This window comes from Dicentrarchus labrax, unplaced genomic scaffold (genome assembly GCF_905237075.1).
Source record: "Dicentrarchus labrax unplaced genomic scaffold, dlabrax2021, whole genome shotgun sequence".
Classification (NCBI taxonomy): domain Eukaryota; kingdom Metazoa; phylum Chordata; class Actinopteri; family Moronidae; genus Dicentrarchus; species Dicentrarchus labrax.
Genome location: NW_026136720.1, coordinates 12,283,591 through 12,301,963, shown reverse-complemented (window position 1 = coordinate 12,301,963; position 18,373 = coordinate 12,283,591). Strand labels below are relative to the sequence as shown.

Below are 18,373 nucleotides of genomic sequence, written 5' to 3'. Positions count from 1 at the left end.
TTCACGTTATAGATTTTTGTACTGGTGACTCAATGGACCTCTGAATGAATTTGGCAGTCATAGCAGGTTCTGCGTTTTGATTTACAGGTAAGGAGAAACTTTTGTTCATATTTGAATTGTTTTTTTTTTTAAAAGACGCAATATAGTGTATACTCATTGCATCAGACTCAAACTGACCCTTCAGATGTTGAATGTTGGCATTTAATAACCGTCCAATATTAAAATATTACAACACTACATGTGTACTTTTTAAATAAAATTTGGCAGACAATGGCATACAACTTACTAAGAGATATTTCAGTCAGGCAGTTTAGCTCAAATTTAATAGTACTTGGATGAAGATTTCAAAATTCCCCCCCATATAATCTTAATGACATCAAAATGGCATTGTGTATTTATTGTTCTCAGCCGCATACATGCAATCCAGTTATGGTAATAATGACAAACTATGGACACATCTCACATTGATAAACCTCAGGATATCTGATGAGAGTAATGATGCCCATTCTAACCTGAGCCTGTGTTACTTTACAGACAAGCTACAGTACTTCACATATTCCGACTCCTAGTATTGATTTAGCCTGAACCTTGTTAACTCTACCTGAGCAAAGCTGACCACTGCTGTGTTTATAACTTTGAGGAGAATTTTTTTTGACAGGTCAGATTTCACGAGTAGTGATGTACAATTATTAACTTAAATTGCTTTTTTCTCATCACAAAGCATTATGCTGAAATGTACAAAAGAAAAGAAAACAGACATCCATTTTTGTTGTTAGTTGCCTAGCAACAGTAAACTCATGTCCCACGTCAGAAAAAACAAATTCACTTATTTCATAGCTACATCTGAAAATGTCATAATGAATATACATAGCTCCCAAGCCTACAGTAACACATAAATTGTTTCCCTAGAGACAGACTCACCTTTTCTTGAAAGATTCACAATTTCACACAGACAGTTTAACGAATGAGGTTGTTGTTTAGACTCTCAGTTAGGAACTACGCTGATGACAGAAAGAGAAGATGATGGCGACTGTGTGATCAGGTTTACATACATTTCCTGTAAAACTCAAAACAGCATTATCCATTGTGGGGAAAAAACAAAAACCCTTTCGAGTTTGTCCATTGACCAAATGTTTGAGACAAACTGCTCAATAAATCACAATAAGCAAGGGATGCATTAGGAATTATTTACTGTATATGTGGAACAGCACAAGAAATGTTACCTATAAAGCACAGAATCCCTATATTGACCAACTGGACACACATTGTGAGTAACTCTTTGTGTGAATGTGGTTATTTTGAGGTTTGGCTCAAACCAGCAAGTGTTTTATGGTCAGTGGCTGACTTTTATAGCCCAATATCACAAATTTGCCTCGAGAGGCTTTACAATCTATATATCGTACAACACCCTCAACCCTTAAACCCTCAGTTTAGATAAACGAAAATCCCTTCTGTCTCCTCCGGCCTCACCAGATACAATATCTTGTAAACGAACACAAACCGAGAGCACAGACTACTTACTACTTACTTTAATACTTACTACTACTAATACAAAAATATTGTTTTTGCTGGCCTGCATCTAAAGTGATACAGAAGTGAACTGCAGGGCATGTCAGTATACTATAACATCACTGTTGGCACACTTCTGTCCATCAGTGATGTTGGATGTGGTCAGAGATGCAACAGCCTTAAAACCTTTAACCAGAAAGGGTAGTGAAACGCTGCTTTTCAGTGTGGAATTCATTGTGGAAGTCAATATTGATGTTACTGATTCAGCACAAACAGAGCAACATTGGCATCTCAGTCTTTGCTTTGGCCGCCTGATGATTTTAACTCCAACATGAACTCAATTTAGCCCCTTTCACATTAAATGCAGTGAGTGGATTTAATGTCAAAAATAATGGAGCTTTACTTTCCTGGACCTAAAAAACAAATTGGCAAGCTAGCTAACAAAGTACAAAATAAAATCATCTATGTTGTATGAATGTGCATAAGATTTAATGGCATTCTGTGTATTACATTATAATACTTGGATGTGGCATTTCAACCTGAAGGCGGCACAAAAGTTCATGCAGTGCAAAAGTCCAAAAACAGGCGTATGCATATCCATACCGAATTTCATGGCAATCCAGCTAGTAGTTGTTGAGCTATCTGTTCTGGACCAGTGCTGGATAAAATTTATCACAATGAATATCTCAATATCTCTTCTGATAACTATTTTTACTGCACGTAAAAGGCATTTTATTGCATTGATTACAGGAAGAAAATTAACATCATCATAGTCTCCATTTATGTTCACCTTAATGTAGTTTATATTTATCTACACTTTCATAATGTCACATTTCAAAAATTCTAAAATATGATCGAGGACACATAAAAATATATCTCCTTATTGTGAGAACATTTCCTGTCACAGACTAAGTTTTAATGTGGAGAACCAATATGATTCCAGTAATCAGTGAGACAGAATGTCAGATCAGCATGTTTTCTGTGATGTTGCTGTTAGTTCTCTAATGTGAGTCCATGCGGCCAGACTGCTCACAGACTTGGCCGCTGGCTGAAGCCAATTGTCTGAGTTAGGCAGCAGAACACAAGACTCCCCACTTGGAAAAAGGAGGAGAAAACAGTGGAGGAGTTTTTAGCAGTCAGCCCTCAGACAGGAAGACTCTAGAGGAAACACCAGAAAGCCATTAACTAACCACAGTATTATGGTGATCTATTTGCTGGAATGGGCTACAGACAGCTAATGAACAAGCCTTAACCCCCACCCCCTCCATCCCCCCTCATCCCACCACCCATCACACATGGACACACACGTATTGCACGCACACGCACACACACGAGCAACACATACTGAGAAGCAATGCTGAAAGAGCTCTTGCTTGTACAAAACAGCGTGACAGATCAATGCCTGATTCCTAAATCAAGGGAAAAGGTTATTCTCTGTCTCACTGGGATTCCACTTACTATCCCCCTATATCTAAGACACTCCCATACCCATTTAAACCAAACAACTCAGACCCCCTCCTCCCTCCTCCCAAACAACACACACTCTCCTAATTAAGAGCGAGGCAGTGGGGTTTTTTGTGTCTGTGGTTATGCTTGCAATGTTAGTGTCTGGAGTGTGAAAACAGATCTGATGGACTGGTGCCCTCAGCTCTCCCTGATCAGGCTCCAGCAGGTATCCCCCCCATGATTGACAGCTCACAGGTCAGCCGCCCATCTCTCAGTCTGTTAGAGGGTGGGCGGTAAAGAGATTTGGAATGCCTGGGACCCTGATTGCTTTATTGCTCGGCTGTCAGAACCATTGTACAGCTCTGTATTATTAGGGCTCGCCATCTCTCACCGTCTGGAAGGTGTCGCGTCTCAGCTCTGCATAAAGAATCACCACTCCATTCAAAATCCTTTTTCTTTTTGGCTGAAAGGAAGAAAGCACAGATTTTTCCACAGAATCTCCTGTATTGGTTTGTCAGATAATGCAACACAAGTGTCTCCAGGGACTGGTTTGGATGGCGCTGCTTTACACTCGAATGCAGAAGATTTGAGATCCCATTTGGCAATCATTTATCACAGTGATACCAACAATAGTCTATAACATTATACAGGAATTACTTTGATGTTCCTGATTATGTATCTAATCATGTTGAATTCTTCATTTCTGTGGTGATGCACCTCTGAATCATAAGACAGCAAGCTTTATTTAGCTTTTTTCAGATGTTTGTCTTCCTTTATAAGCCTATAAAATCCATTCTGTTGATAACCTGTGGTGTTGTAGTGTAGCTGAGACTGAGACCTGAGAGAAAAGAGTTACATAAGTACAATAAGGTATACAATGCATAACAAAGCACATGCTTCTGTGATGGTGACTTGAACGTTAAGATTTGTGTATTTTAAAAGACACACAACACTGCTATTTAAAGTAGCCTATGCTAGGTTACTAATGTGATCTAATAGTGTTCACTAGGGCTGGAACGTCAATTTCAGTCAATTAGTCGATCAATAGAAAATGTATCAGCAACTGTTCTTTTCCCTGTTTTACATTATTGTAATTGGAATATTATTGACTGTTAGTTGAAGGAAATAAGATAATATATTTGGGCTTTTGAAGACTGAAGGCATTTTGCACTTTTATTATTAATCAGGCGATTAATAAAGGACCAGAATGAATATTTTTCCCTTGTATTTTTTAGCATTCCATGATGGCATATTACCTATAATCAGTTTGAAATTCAACACATTTTTAATTTAGATTGAATTGTCACTTGCTGAGCAACGACACAAGAATCAATATGATCTAATTCTAGTTATATTTATGTGTATTTACTTTTACCCATTACCAACTCAGCCACGTGTAGAGAATTATTGAGTCTCTCTTTTATAAAGGACTATGGTGTAGACCTGCTCAATATACGGAAAGTTTCCTGAGATAACTTCGGTTATGATTTGGCGCTATACAAATAAAACTGAATTATTTCTATTTATTTCTACTAACCAATCAGAAAATAACAGTACAAAAGTACAGTATTGTCTAAAATCTCCCATATTGTCTTGACATGAAAGGCCAAGGAAAGTTTAGAATACCAAGTGAGCTAATATTGTGAAAAGTACATTCCCTATAGCTGATTCCCACTGGAACAAAGAGCCTCCTCCAAAGATACAAGGGCCCAGTAAACAATGTCTCTACACAAATCCCTAGCTGATTTTTTTCTTGTTATTCCCTGAGCCGAGATGACAGACTGGCAGGTTGTTGAAGGTCATCAGAGCAGTGCTTCCTGGTCCCCTGGAGCCCAGGTGATGGCCAGGCCACATCCCCAAGTGCTCTTGCTGCTCCGGGCCACAGCAGAGACAAGCCCACTGGGGTGCCACATCGCTTGTCTCCATGGGGATGAGGCGACAGGCTGGCCACGACTCAGACTCACACCTTTATGGTCAGCGACTCAGTGTCTCTAAGGAGACATCCCTGCCTAACAGGAGTTGAACACGAGTTGTGATCGCCCCCACTCGAACCCCAAAACCATTCACTCCCTCTTTTTGTTGCCTTGCTTAAAGCCAGTGCAAGCACAACGCAGCCAACAGTCCACCCCTCCCTGCCCTGGCAGTGCTACCCTTGTGAGGCCTGCTGGGAACAGTGGTGAGATGTTAGATTAGACCTTCAAGTCTGGGCAGGACCTAAGAGGGGATGCAACGCAAAGGGACTGCCCACTCTGTCTGTGGCTCATGCTCCATTATGGTTTTATCTGGGGGTGTGAAAATATCATTCCCAAATGCTGTCTCCTTTAAGATCCTCTCACAATTGGCTGCTGAAGAAAACTGGCTTGACTGGCTCAGTTCAGTATCTCTGTTGATCTATGTTATCATGTCTCATTAGACAGATGATGTTTGACGGATAGTTGACTTTCAGATGCATACTTTCAAATGTATACATCACTGACAAGCAGCTTTCACGTTAGCAATCATATCGATTTTTAAAGCGTTATTGTTCGTCATTGTGTATGTGTCCTAATCTGAGAAATGAATGATAACCTCTTCATCACTCTACCCCCTGAGTGTTCTTACTGGAAGCCATATTGATTTTGTTAGTCTGAGAGTCCTTGCATTGCCTGGCCTTTACCTCAGGGACAAATCTAATTGTTTATCTCTGGACAGACTTCTGCCTTTACTCCCTTCTGTCTCATTATGTGCCAAGATTTGTCAAGTCAAGTCTCTCCACACTCTCAAATCTCGCTTTACAACATGTCGTTCGGCAGAACACTACAGATGGCTTACTTATCAACAGACCCTCCCACATGGAATGTTACAAACATGACAGCACAACACACTTGCAAAAATATACACAAACTGACATACAATGTAATCACACTCTGGAGACACGATTACACACACTGACACACAAAACATGAGTCACTTTTTTTTTTTTAAGAAACACTGATTTTTGATATCTTTGTGCATGCTTTCTTGAGAAAAAAATATTGTTTCAGATCTACAATAGACTGCACAACAATAGTATTACAATAGTTAATTTTTTTACTACTTCATTTAAGACAGGGCTGTTATTTGTTCTTAATAATAAAACATTGATCACAATGAAAATTCTCACTAATTCAAAACCAAATGGTATTTTAACCAGTTGGGTCAAGTCAGTGAGACTTCCACTAGTTTGGTATTGCAAACGCTGCAGTCTGCGAATTAGGTTGTTTTTCTGTGAAGGTGTAACTCAGTAGATACAGCGCATCATGTCAGACAAACTCAGTCGCAATTATACACGAATGAATCACTGTGAAACCAATTTTGCTCAATATACTCATCATTTTACAATACAAGCTACGCTGTCTATGATGAGACCTCTGTGTGCCTTGTGAAGCTCTACCAAAATATATGCCTAACTGAGTAACACAAAGCTTTCTAGACACAATTTAAATAGTAGCATAGTAGCATACAGTAGATGCCTCTGACTGGATTGAATAAACACTATAAACTAGCATAAAATACAATACAAAAAAAAAATGTAAGTATTAAAAAAAATATTTTTCAAATGTTCTATTGCACAAGTAAGAAACAATAAGTTACAGAAGTTGTTTCAGCTATGCACCGGTATGGCAGTATATGGACAGCCAAGATAGTGACGACCAGAGATGACCACAATGAGCTTCACAACAGTTTTTCAGAAACCATGGTTGACGTCGCAAAGACTACATCCATTTTTAAACAAACAATCTATGGTTTTTAATACTGTGATTCAAATCCGAGTTAATATTTTAAGTTAAGCAACTATTTTGTCTAATTGCATCTTCTCGCTATCTCAACAGTTGACTAACTCAATGTTATGACAAATATTTTTATGAATCTAGCGACAACATTTTTTTTTTTTTTTTTTTTTGGATCATCTCGCCCTTTCGCCAGCACTCCCAACTCTTCCAGGCCATTGGAAGCCCTTGGTCAGGTTTTATCACTGAGTTAACTCCAACGAAGTAGGCCAGATCGATACTCACATTCTAAGAAAGGAGCCAGAGCACAGAGAGTTAGAGGCGCGGGGGAGCGAGAGGCGCGAGAGGCAGGGAGCAATCAGAGAGCTATGGATGTGTGTGCCTTCAGGAGTGGATCGATGCACTGACAGGAGCCCTGCTTTGTTCTCGCACAGTGCTCAGATGTTAGGCGTGCTTAACATGATTGCTTAAAGGTTTTTGTTTGCCTACTTTTGTTTTTGTTTGTCATTTTGCACTACTTATAGTATACACTCATGTCCCTTTTGTTAGTAAGTCAGATAGGTGATTAGGTTGGCTATATTAAGTCTCATTGCTTCTTACACAGTGATTTTTTTTTTTTTAATTATCAGGGGTTTTAACTAGCATTTAACTTATTAGCATTTAAATTTTTACAAATTTCTGGGCATGGATGATAGCCAAAACTATTACTAAGGGCAAGAAAATGAAAAAAACAACAACAAAAAAACTGTTTTGAATAAACAATTTCTAAAATATGATGACCATTAACCTAAAGCATGTTTTGAACCTAAAAAAAAGTGTGGAAATAAGCATTAAGAAAGACTTTTGGTGTCCTTCGTTACATACGAGGACTGTTTGCTTTTGACAAATCGGTCTTTGACATCCTTTGTCATTTCTCTAGTTCCAAGGAATTTTTCATCATTACAAAACCGCATTCTTTATCCTCGTGCCACATGGCCACCCAAACCGAGTTAAGCACTCTGCCTCGCTAAATACTCTGCCAAGAATTACTTCTAACAAGAACTTGGGTGTGCCTGCGTCCTCACAGAAAGGTGTTGACCGCAAAGGACAAGTAGGTGTCAATAGATCTGCTCTCAACGCCTATGGGACGTTGAGACGCATGAGCTCTTTTCCAAGGCTTAATAAGATAGCACAGATGCGCCCTTGTCTGAGCACAGCCCTGTGTCTCATTGTACTTTGGCCTCCCAACCCTGCCATTGCAAGACCTCTATTGCATTGGCTGTATGAGAGGGTCTCATTAGGACAGACAAACGAAAACCGGGGTCAAGGTATATAAAAGGTAGCCACAGCTAAGGAGCATGCCTCTAAGATGAGTTGGGAGCTCCACCACATCTTAGGGCCACCCCTGCAGACCTCTGGCCCTCCCCGTCATGACCTCCAATATCTACCATTATTTGATGAAGCAGAGCTTGATAATTATTTTGCGTGGCTGAAGAAGGGGGCACAGTGTGAAAAGAGTGTCTCACTCTAAGGGAAAGGATAGTAGGGGATGACAGAAAAAAAAAACTAACAAAAAAAAAGATCAAAAGCAGGCCTTTCGCTTTTCATGCCTCAGAGGCTCCAAAGAGGATAAGGAACAATTGGTATCCTTTCCTCTCTGGCAATTAGACTCAGCTGATGAAGTGAAAGGGATGAATGGCAGGGTTCAAGGCCTTCTCTAGGATTCACACAACAGGGTGTGTTTTTACCTTCTTCTCCTTTATCTTCAGCTCCCTTTAGGGTGGCAGAGATGCAGCTGAAATATTTCCAGATGAAGACTATGTGATTCAAGGTGCCAAATCTTAAGCAAGGGGGGCTGATGAGATTGAAGAGGTGTGAGAGGAGGCACAAACAGACTTACATGCAATCACATGTGCAAACATATATTTTCAAGACAGTGCACATAGAGATGACCCTAGGTGTTCACAAGACTTGGTTTTTTTTTTGTTTTTTTTTAAGTCGAGAAGGCTAAAGGATTAATAATAATAATAATGTTGTATTTATTAGTATCATCATCAACTATTGCATGTTGCACTGCAGGTAGTGTGTAGTGTTTAACAGGATGAAGCAGATGCATGTGACATATGGACAATTGTTTATTCAGATAGTGCCCAGTGTGTTCAGAAACATACCTGACTGGCCAGTTTTTTGTTTGTTCAATGCAATTAACAACAATTCAGTTTAGACAAAGAGCAAGATCAGCAATAGGACAATATAAAATATGCCAATAATGAAATAAACCATGACAAAATTCAGACTGTGCCAAGAAATCATTTCAAACTTTGTATTTTTATGTATGATTTGTCATAAGGTGTCTTTCACATTTCATACTACTGCTGTGTACTGAGTGCCAAAACTTGCTAGTACTGAGACAAAAACAATTTCACTGCTTCCATTAAGACAAACAGTAAACTATAAATTTAAAAAAATATATATATTTCTGCAAAATAAATAGATAAATAAACAGCTTAACTGATCAACATAGTTTAAAGTGTTGTTATGCACCGATTATGCAACACTTCCCATCAAGCAGGTTCTATTAAAATCCAATCCTTTAATATTTCCACTTTGTAGAATAGTTTTAGAATTGAGCATGTGCATATGCTGTATCACCCTTTCAAAATGTATGCAGTCCATTCAAATTTCTTAATGCAGTAATAGATAAATTATTTATTAAACCGTAGCATTAACACAGCCAAGTTTCCTGATGAAGTTTTAATCTGACATAGAAGCTACATTTTCAGAGCTAAACAAGTGAAATGAAAGTAAATAAATACTGGGCATCCTGTATTAAGATGCAACATGGAAAATACTACAAGCAGTCACGCCACACTCCGACTGATAGCAGAAACACTGCACTTCTTTCAAGTGCCATATTTTCCACGAAACTGCACCCAACCTGGTAGAACTCCAAAATTATGTAAAACGTAAACAATTTGCTAAATATATTTCACTTTTACAGCGAATTATTTTTAGCAGCTTAGAAGCTGCTCAAATATGAAATGCATAAACTAAACACTGACTGCCATTAAGTTGTTGTATAGTTCACATGACATTTCTTACAGTGCCCATGCCAGTAAATGGGCCCCAAACCTGGAATGATACTGCCACACTGCACTAAAACCTTAAGATGATTAGTGATATTCTTAAAACCTAGCCCACTGATAATGTGTTTAAAGAAGCGATACGGCTTTTCCAAGCTTTGAGTTCAAAGTCTTAGAAGCATGGGGTCAGAATGCCAATGGGCTAAACAAAGAGTAGCCAAAATGGGCTTTGGGGGATTTGAAACTTAGGCCCCTGAACCTCTTTGATCAAAACAGAGCTACGGCCATAGAAATACTAAGTATCAAGTGCCTGGAACGGTGCTTCCAAAGAATGGTGAGTTTGGCATGTAGAATGAGACACTAGATGGTCAATAAGAGCTAGACATAATACTGATATAGTATAGCAGGAAGCTAAAAAGTATGAAAATGCATTATAATACTCAGGGTTCCATCCAATGAACAACATTGAGGTAGTTTCTCAAAGCTGGTTCTCTAGATGAAGCCAGATGGCCCTCAGCACCGATGGGTGCCAATACTAACCTTAAGATTCCTAAACCAACATTATGAATATATTTTGACATTTCTATATCAAGTTGTACTGTATGAGTGGCAACACACTTTATTCTAAAACGAGAAAGACAAAGAAGGTTTCTGAGTGTGGCCTATAATTGTTTAGATATGTCAATCAATTTCAGCTAAAATGTTTGGATAATCCCTTTTTAAATTCTATTTTAATGACATATAAGGATTAAATCAGGTAGCAAAAGTCTTGTTCTCCACCATCTGTTTTAAGGATGTTATGTGTGATAACTCTGGAAATATTCAACTAGCTAATTAGTTCTACTTTGACTCTCAGCAAGTGTCCTGTTTTAGTCAATGTGCTTGATGATATGAACAGATTTTCTCATCTTGAGCAGCCTTGAGCAATTAAGTAAGCATGTTTTCATCTTATTCTAATAAATGCATTAAGTCCAAGAGAACCCAACTGTGTTATTATTACCAAATTGACATTTCCTAACAATATAACCTGACCAAATGTACAGTGCGATTAATATTTTTTCCCTTGATGTCAAGGTACCTGAAGAGGTTAAATAAAAATGGGCAAATAATCTAAAATCATAATCAATCAAAAACTCAATTACGCGTGTTTATTATCATCCTGTCAGTTATAGTGAAACACCTTTATGCTGCTACATCAACAACTGATTAGTGCTGGAGACAGCCATAATGACAAATAGAACATATGATGGAGAAGACGATTAAACAGAGAATTTCAATTAGCCTGTGTGAGGTCTTTGAATATTCTCTCATAGCACTGGTGGTTAACACTTATCACGCTGTTTCCAGTCCACATTAAGGGTGCATGGTGAGTCATACAGTGTGACTGGTGTACCACAACAACAACACACACTGTAGTCAAGCTGAACTGTCTACGATCACAACTGAAGAACATAAAAGTCTACGTATGTTCGTAATACGCATAGTTGTAATACGTCGTGTAAGTGTCATTGATTACTATCACTGTATATATGGCATGCTCTATTTCTATTAATTGTGGTATCAGACATATTACTATTTGGTATGATGGTATGTGGTATGGTATGTGCAGCATCACTTTTCTGTAAGCCTATCAGCTGGGGTTTTCATGAATTTCAACACTTACCTTTATTGCCTTCTTTAGACATTTGTAGCATTCAAGCATTTTTAGCTGTAGAATAACACAACTAATCAGAACAAGTTTCATAAAATACATTTGTTGCAGAGAGCAGGGGAAGCAAGGCAATTGGGATGCAACTAATGATTGTTTTTATTATTGGTTAATTTATTGTTTGGTCAATAAAACATCAGAAATAGTGACAATTGGGGATCACTTCTTAGAACCCAAGGTGGGGTCATTATCTTTATGTCAGACCAACAGTTCCAAAAACCCAAAGAGATTCCATTTACTACTAAATAAGACAAGAAAAGCAACAAATTATCATATTTTAGAGGCTGAAACCATCAAATGTATGGCATTGTAACTTGAAAACTGCTCTAGCTTTCATTCAATATTAGAAAATAGTAAAAAGTAAAATAAATAGCTTGTAACTTAAGTCAACCAACCTTGGACGTTTGTTATCACCTTCTTTAAACAGAACTTCATTCTCGCTTTCTTCTCTGACCTATCCAATAAATCCAAATCAGAAAAGCACAATCACAATGAAATTGAAATATCAAAAGTTCTATTTTGCATCTTTCTTCTCCTGAGGTCATGCCTTCTACTAACAACATGTATTTAAACGGATCATTTAGGATGTCTTATTAAATATTCATAATCAACAAATAATCTGTTGAATTATTAGCAGTCTATTAGCAGTGGCAGATCCCTCCTGATGACAGAAAGTGATGGGACACACAACATATAATGGGCATCTTTTTTTAATTGTAAAAATGTTCTCTTTTTTAAGGTGACAGGGCCATTACTCCAAAGTCACCACTTATCAGCAGTATCACTGAGGATTAATGGTTTCACTTGTGCTCGTAAGAAATGTTTAAGTTGTCCCGATTATCAGTGCAAGAAAAAGAATAATGGTTATTTGTCATTGTGTTAAGCAGTGAGAGAGACTAATCTAACAAAACACTCAGTTAAGAATGTAATTAACCCTTTCTAGTTAGGCTGAATGGGATGCGTGTTGGACTGTGCACAGCAGTTAAGCCACTGTCTAAAATGAATGCTTGCTTACTGAATAGCTGTGTCAAACTCAAAAATCAGCAGATATAATATTCTGTGTACGAGGTATTGTATTTAAGATTCTAAAATGACTAGGCTGAAAAGGCTAAGGCTAAATTAGAACAGGGTATCTACTCTCACAAAAGGAGAAATCTAACCTTGCACATGGTTTATATCTCTTGAAGATTCAATGTATTATTGTCAACATTAATCCCATAAATTTGGTGCATAATTCAGCCGGCTACTGGGTACAATGACAGTGACCTACAGGCCAGAAGATGAACATGGTTTCCTCTTTAAACACAACATAGGATCAAATTATATAAAGCTTGGAATGGAGAATCAAGGACTTGAAGTCAATCAATAACCAGCAATAACAAGCACAGTCAAAGAGGAACCAACCTAAAAGAGACAAAAGCATGCTGAGAGGTGAAACTAAAATGTTACAGTAAATATTACACTAGCATAATACCCAATACATGCAATGATCTCATGGCTAAACATTTACTTAATATGACACAAAATGAAAGAAAGAAATAGGGAATTACAACGACAAATTGAAGATTTAGATTTTAAATTTAAATTGAGACTAATAGTTTGTTTGCAACAACAGCAATTACCACCACCAATAGCTGCCATACTACCCATTTAACACATTTGTCTCGTGAAGGATTTCTTTTTCCAGCGGTACAGTCCCTGAAGCTTTTGTACTGGTTGTGCAGGCTTGTTCCTGCTCCAGTAATCTCCTACATTATTTTCCTTGTCTGTCACCTTTATAGTATCTATTAGCCACTCTCTACTATCTGTTTGTGGGGCATTTTCTCTTCCTTTTCCCCATGAATGTTTTATATATTGGAGGGAGAATGATTGTTCTTTGCAATGAGGCCAGCGCGTGGCCTCAGTAAGACAAATTGCTCCAGAACGTCTAAATGGCAGTCAATGATAACTCATTGTAAGGAGAGTAAGTGACTTCCAATGGAGTGGATAGGGGACAGAGAATAATGGCAGAGCACAGGTGAAAAATAGATGTTTGGCTCGGTGTAATTACTCCATTAGGGGGCTCTCTGTTAATCTACCAAACCACAGCAAGTGTTTTTACAGCAATGAGGAGGTGACGGGCAAAAATGACTGCAACTGGACAGAGAGGAGCCCCGCTACCTCCCCAATCACAACACACACTATGAAGTGTTTACTAATGGACAAATGTACTCTCAGTCTGTGCTCTGTGCAGCATCCCACGAGCTACTCCAGTTACAAGTAAGTGTGGTGGTAGATGTATTGACGAAGTTCATCATTGAGCTGACATATTAATTACCTGCAATATGGTCCCATGCGTTCAGAGTGCTTTAACCTCCTCTGTCTCAATTGTGTACTGGGGGATGGATCAGCTGTGGGCCTGTTAAACATGAAAATCTGGGTTAGAACAAAAAAAAAAAAAAAAAAAAGGGACAAAGGAAAACCCACCCGCTGGAAATCAACACCCCCATTCTGCTGATTTCCAGACAAACATAATGATAACAATTTTTTGACCATTTGGTGTCTGCTGCTTCCGCCTGTGGCAATCTAGACAAAGGAAGCCTGGGAAAAAAAGGCTCCAATATGGTCTTAAGAGTTTACTCTGACCACACAATCTGTTTTCTTAAGTCAACTTTTAAAACACTGCTATGAGCGGTGCCCACAGCTTTATCACTGAAGCTCAGATTGACCTTGTATTCACCTTTATACTATTTCCCATCTGTTTAGGTTCCACCCTAGAATCCATCCCAGTTGGCTGTAGGCCCACTTTGCATTGGGCTTTCTCAGTGGAACCCTGAATAAAACCCTGTAGGAGCAAAAGACTCTCTGTTCGGCCTATTTCAGAGAAATTTCAGCTCGCATCTAAGCATTTCTTTCGACACCCGACAAGCCTACTTGGACTTCTCAGGCTGTCTCCCCCATGTGCAACATAAAGAAACCCCAGCAAGTGTAAGAGATTTACCCTTCTTTTTACTGTAGCTTTTCACTTGACTTTAATAAGTACTCTCCTCGAGCATGGCAGAGTTAACATGAGGGTCAGAATAATGTGTTCGATTCTGCAGTTTATTCTTTAAAATGGTAACTCGTGACCACCATGTAGAGGCTGATAAGGAAAACACCCAAGTGAACAATAAGTGACTGAATTATCAGAAGTCCATTCTTGTTTCTTTTCTCTTTACTCTTTATACTCTTTCATTTAACTTATAGTACAGTTACAAGTGAATTAAGGCTGCACACATTTATTTACATCCTTGGTTTGAGGCTCTGCTGATAAAAAATCCTCACTGTAGCTCATTAGAGGGGCAAGCTGACCTTCAACTAGATTAGAAAAAAAAAAACGTTGAAAGCTATCAGCAGGCAGGTGTACATGGCTCAAAACACAGACAAAGGCACCAATAGGGGAAAATACAAGGCGTCCAGCTGGACAATTTTCACTGCCCCAAAAGCTACAGGTTGCGGTAAGGGGACTTCAAATGCTAAGGACAGTGAGAGGTGCCATTATCACTCAGTGCTGAAAACGAGCACGGTGACCCGATTAAAGCGAGAATTTCTGGGTCACGGTCTTGTTTTTCAATGCTTAATTTGTCTATCGATAGTGACACGGTCCGTGGCTTGCACCTACCTGTAATATTATCTTTCTAAAAGTCGTGGTTCAGACAGGGCCCTTGTCACAGTAACCCAACGCGGAGGAGTGGGTGAGCGGATTGGCCTGCAGCGTGTTGCAGGGAGGAAGCGCTGGCTGGTTGGCTGTGGAAGTTGCGGGCTGCGGCGCCGCTCAGTGGACGCTCCGGTTTCAGGAGCTCCTCTCCTCCACTGTGGAGCTCTTCCGTCACGGCAGCCTTCCGAGCATGCAAGAAAATATTCAAACTCTCTCTTTTTTTTTTTTTTTCCCCTTTTTAGAAAATAAGTTTTGAAACTTAAACTTTTTTTGGAATGAATTGAGTTATTAATTTAATTTCTTTGCAGGTCCTAAGTGTTTTGAAGTTTTGGAGGAAATATTAGGATATATTATTATCAAAAAATAGTATTTGTATTTATATAATATTCCCTGCTGTGCAGTCAAGACATTTTTCATCCACACTGCGTTAGGTGAGTATCCTTAGATAGATAGATAGATAGATAGATAGAAAAAAAAAACTTGCAATCTAATTCTATGTAATGCTGATGGCTAAACCTTTATTGATAAATTAGTCAGTTCTAGACAATTAGAGGTTGGTCGAGAGGCTTCATGGGTTTTATGTCTGTCTGTCCACCTCACTTGAGGATGAGAGTAGTTGTTCATACCTTCACTCTGTAACTTTGATCCATACAGTCTGCTCTGTATTTTGTGAATATAGTGTGATAACAGTTGGACCTACGTGCATGTACCATCTCCTAAAGACCAATCTAAAATTTGACTTCCGTCTGTGAGATAAGAAATATATATATATATATATATATATAGCCTACATAAAATTCAAGCACTAGTTTTGTCTTAAGTTGCACTAAGAATGCCAATAAATATGCAGGAGAACTATACACATTATATTTCACCTGAGCTGAAAGTGGTTAGCTTGTTTCGGTGGCCTTTGGTGTACAGCAACAAACAAGTTCATAGTGTCTGTGGTCCAGCCTTCTCAGGGCTTCCTTTGCATCAGACGCACTGCCCTTCATCTCATGCTAATGTAGTACAAAAAAGATATCTAGCTTTAAAGACATGGCAGTCAGTTAAAAAAAGGCTGTGCTTAGTGTTTGAAGCCATAAATGTGACAGAAGACTTCAAGAGGAAGACCCAAGACTGGCAGTCTAAAGATGAGTGAGAGGCGGACAGGCAACATGTTTTTTTCCCATCCAGAGGGATATTCTGTGGCCAAGCTTGATTATTAGAGATGAAGGACGGGCTGAGAGGATGTGGGATTGTTAAATCCTTGAATCCTTTCACCAAAGCCACCGCCCCCCCACCCATAACATTCTTCTGCACTCCATCTCTGTGCATTTATGGTGCACCCTTGATTTTCCTCTCTTTTCTTTTTACGACTGAAGGAAATTCAGATCCCCTGATGATATGCAAAAAGCAGGAAAAAAATATGGAAATATAATTTGGCACTCTACAGTATCTAAACTTAGGTATTTAGAAATAATATTGTGATATAAATTTCCATTATATGTTCCCAAACCAAATATACCTTGTACAGGACAGCTGAATCCCAGTTGTTGGCAGGAATTCACAGGATCATCCCACAAATCACTAATATAACTAACTAACTATATATCTAGACAGCACTTCAATGGTCTATGGTGTTATGTGAAACCCTGGCTGTGGATTCAAAACCTCTGCTCCCCTTGCTATGAGAGGCTGTGCTTCATTTGATGCCCTGTCCATTATTGCCAGCATATTTGAAAAGTGCTAAGCCTTGAAACGAGTCCCATATTATTTCAGACCGGACTGAATATTTCACGGCAGGAGGCAGAAAATGAGACCTTCCCTCAAGAGACTGCCTGCAGTGCATTCTACTTGGTGCAGCAATCGGAAGGTCTCATACTGTGCAAAACACACTCGAACAAACAATTATATATTTATCTGCCACACTTGTGAGATTTTTCTTTATTTTGTGTGTGTGGTTGTACAGGAAAATGGGAAAGAAATGCAAAATTGAAGGATACTATAACTATGGAGAGTCCTCTAGTTTTGTGCTTGTTAAGATTGGTATCAGCACACACATCAGGGTACAGTGAGTAATCAGCGACCCATAAAATAAGGTGTTTTATCACCACCTTAGGAGCAGGAACACATTCCAGGGAAACTGGAGATCCCTTTGAGTTACACCCAGAGTAAAACAGCACCAGGCTAAAAACAGAAAGCTAACCAGATTGATTCTTGAATCATCCAGTGCCTGCTTGAAATTGGATCCCCGGTCTAGTGAGATTAGCCAACGACATTGTCTGTGTTCTGGTGCATGATTCCATAAATGTGTAACAGAGTAGACGGTGGACTCAGTTTTCTGGTAACAATGCTGTCTTTCGACTGATTCTGTTGAAGCAGCTTCAATGGTAGCGTAGCTTTGGGAAATGCTTGCAGGCACAATATTCATGGGTTCAAGAGCGACAGGACAAGGAAAGTTCCCGAGAAAAGTGTGTTATAGGCACGCACTCAGATAACTGCCCCCTGCATATTTATAATTATTATTACCATTTGAATCATTGTTGCGGTATTATTCTATTCTATTTAAGCAACAATAATAGGAACAATAAAGATATGCATTATGGTCAGAAAGCCAGTCTCTGTGAATGGTGATGCATGATGGGTTCTTTTATCTGACAGAATAAATTTTTTCCTCATTGACATTTCATTTTGATTTTCCACCTTTAAGTTATAAAATTGTTATCTAACACAAAATGAGCGCCCATTACAATTTAAAGTTGACATATAAAATGTGGTTCAATTTTATTTCATTATATTGAACAAACTACTCAATTTGCACCTAAAAGTAGATTTTGCTTCAGGAAAAAAGTCAAACAACAAAGCTTTGCTTAATCATTGAAACTTCAGCTGGCAGTGACCTTTGGGAAGGATCCATATCTCTGTTCCTGGAAGAAATGATGTGGATGGCAAGCAGTTGTGTCCTTTGTGTTTTGTGAAGATATTGAGTGTTTGAAGTGTTAACACTGACACTAAGCCTTTGGGGCGAGCAGGCGAAGGAAACATGTCACACAATAGGATGGGACTTGGATCTTTGCTTCCCCTTTTCTGACCTCTGACCATTATTGGTTTTCGGGGTTGCTGCAGCCCCGGCTCCTTAGGGGCAGTGTCTGCCTTGATCATATCATCACAATGTGCAGAAATAGGAGTATTACTTAGCTAATACTTGGACCCTCTTCATACAGAATGTAATTTACTCAAA

The 18,373-nt window shown here is 38.8% G+C and overlaps 1 long non-coding RNA gene across 1 annotated transcript in view; it reads right to left on the bottom strand.

The window, feature by feature from the left end:
• LOC127353566 (uncharacterized) overlaps positions 1-15,315 on the bottom strand; it is a 101,630-nt gene extending 86,315 nt beyond the window's left edge. Inside the window, exons 1-2 of the long non-coding RNA XR_007881315.1 lie at positions 15,115-15,315; positions 13,792-13,872 (exon numbers count right to left, since the gene is read on the bottom strand). This is a non-coding gene — a long non-coding RNA (uncharacterized LOC127353566). The remainder of the gene's footprint in view (positions 1-13,791; positions 13,873-15,114) is intronic.
• Between the last annotated feature and the right edge of the window lie 3,058 nt (positions 15,316-18,373).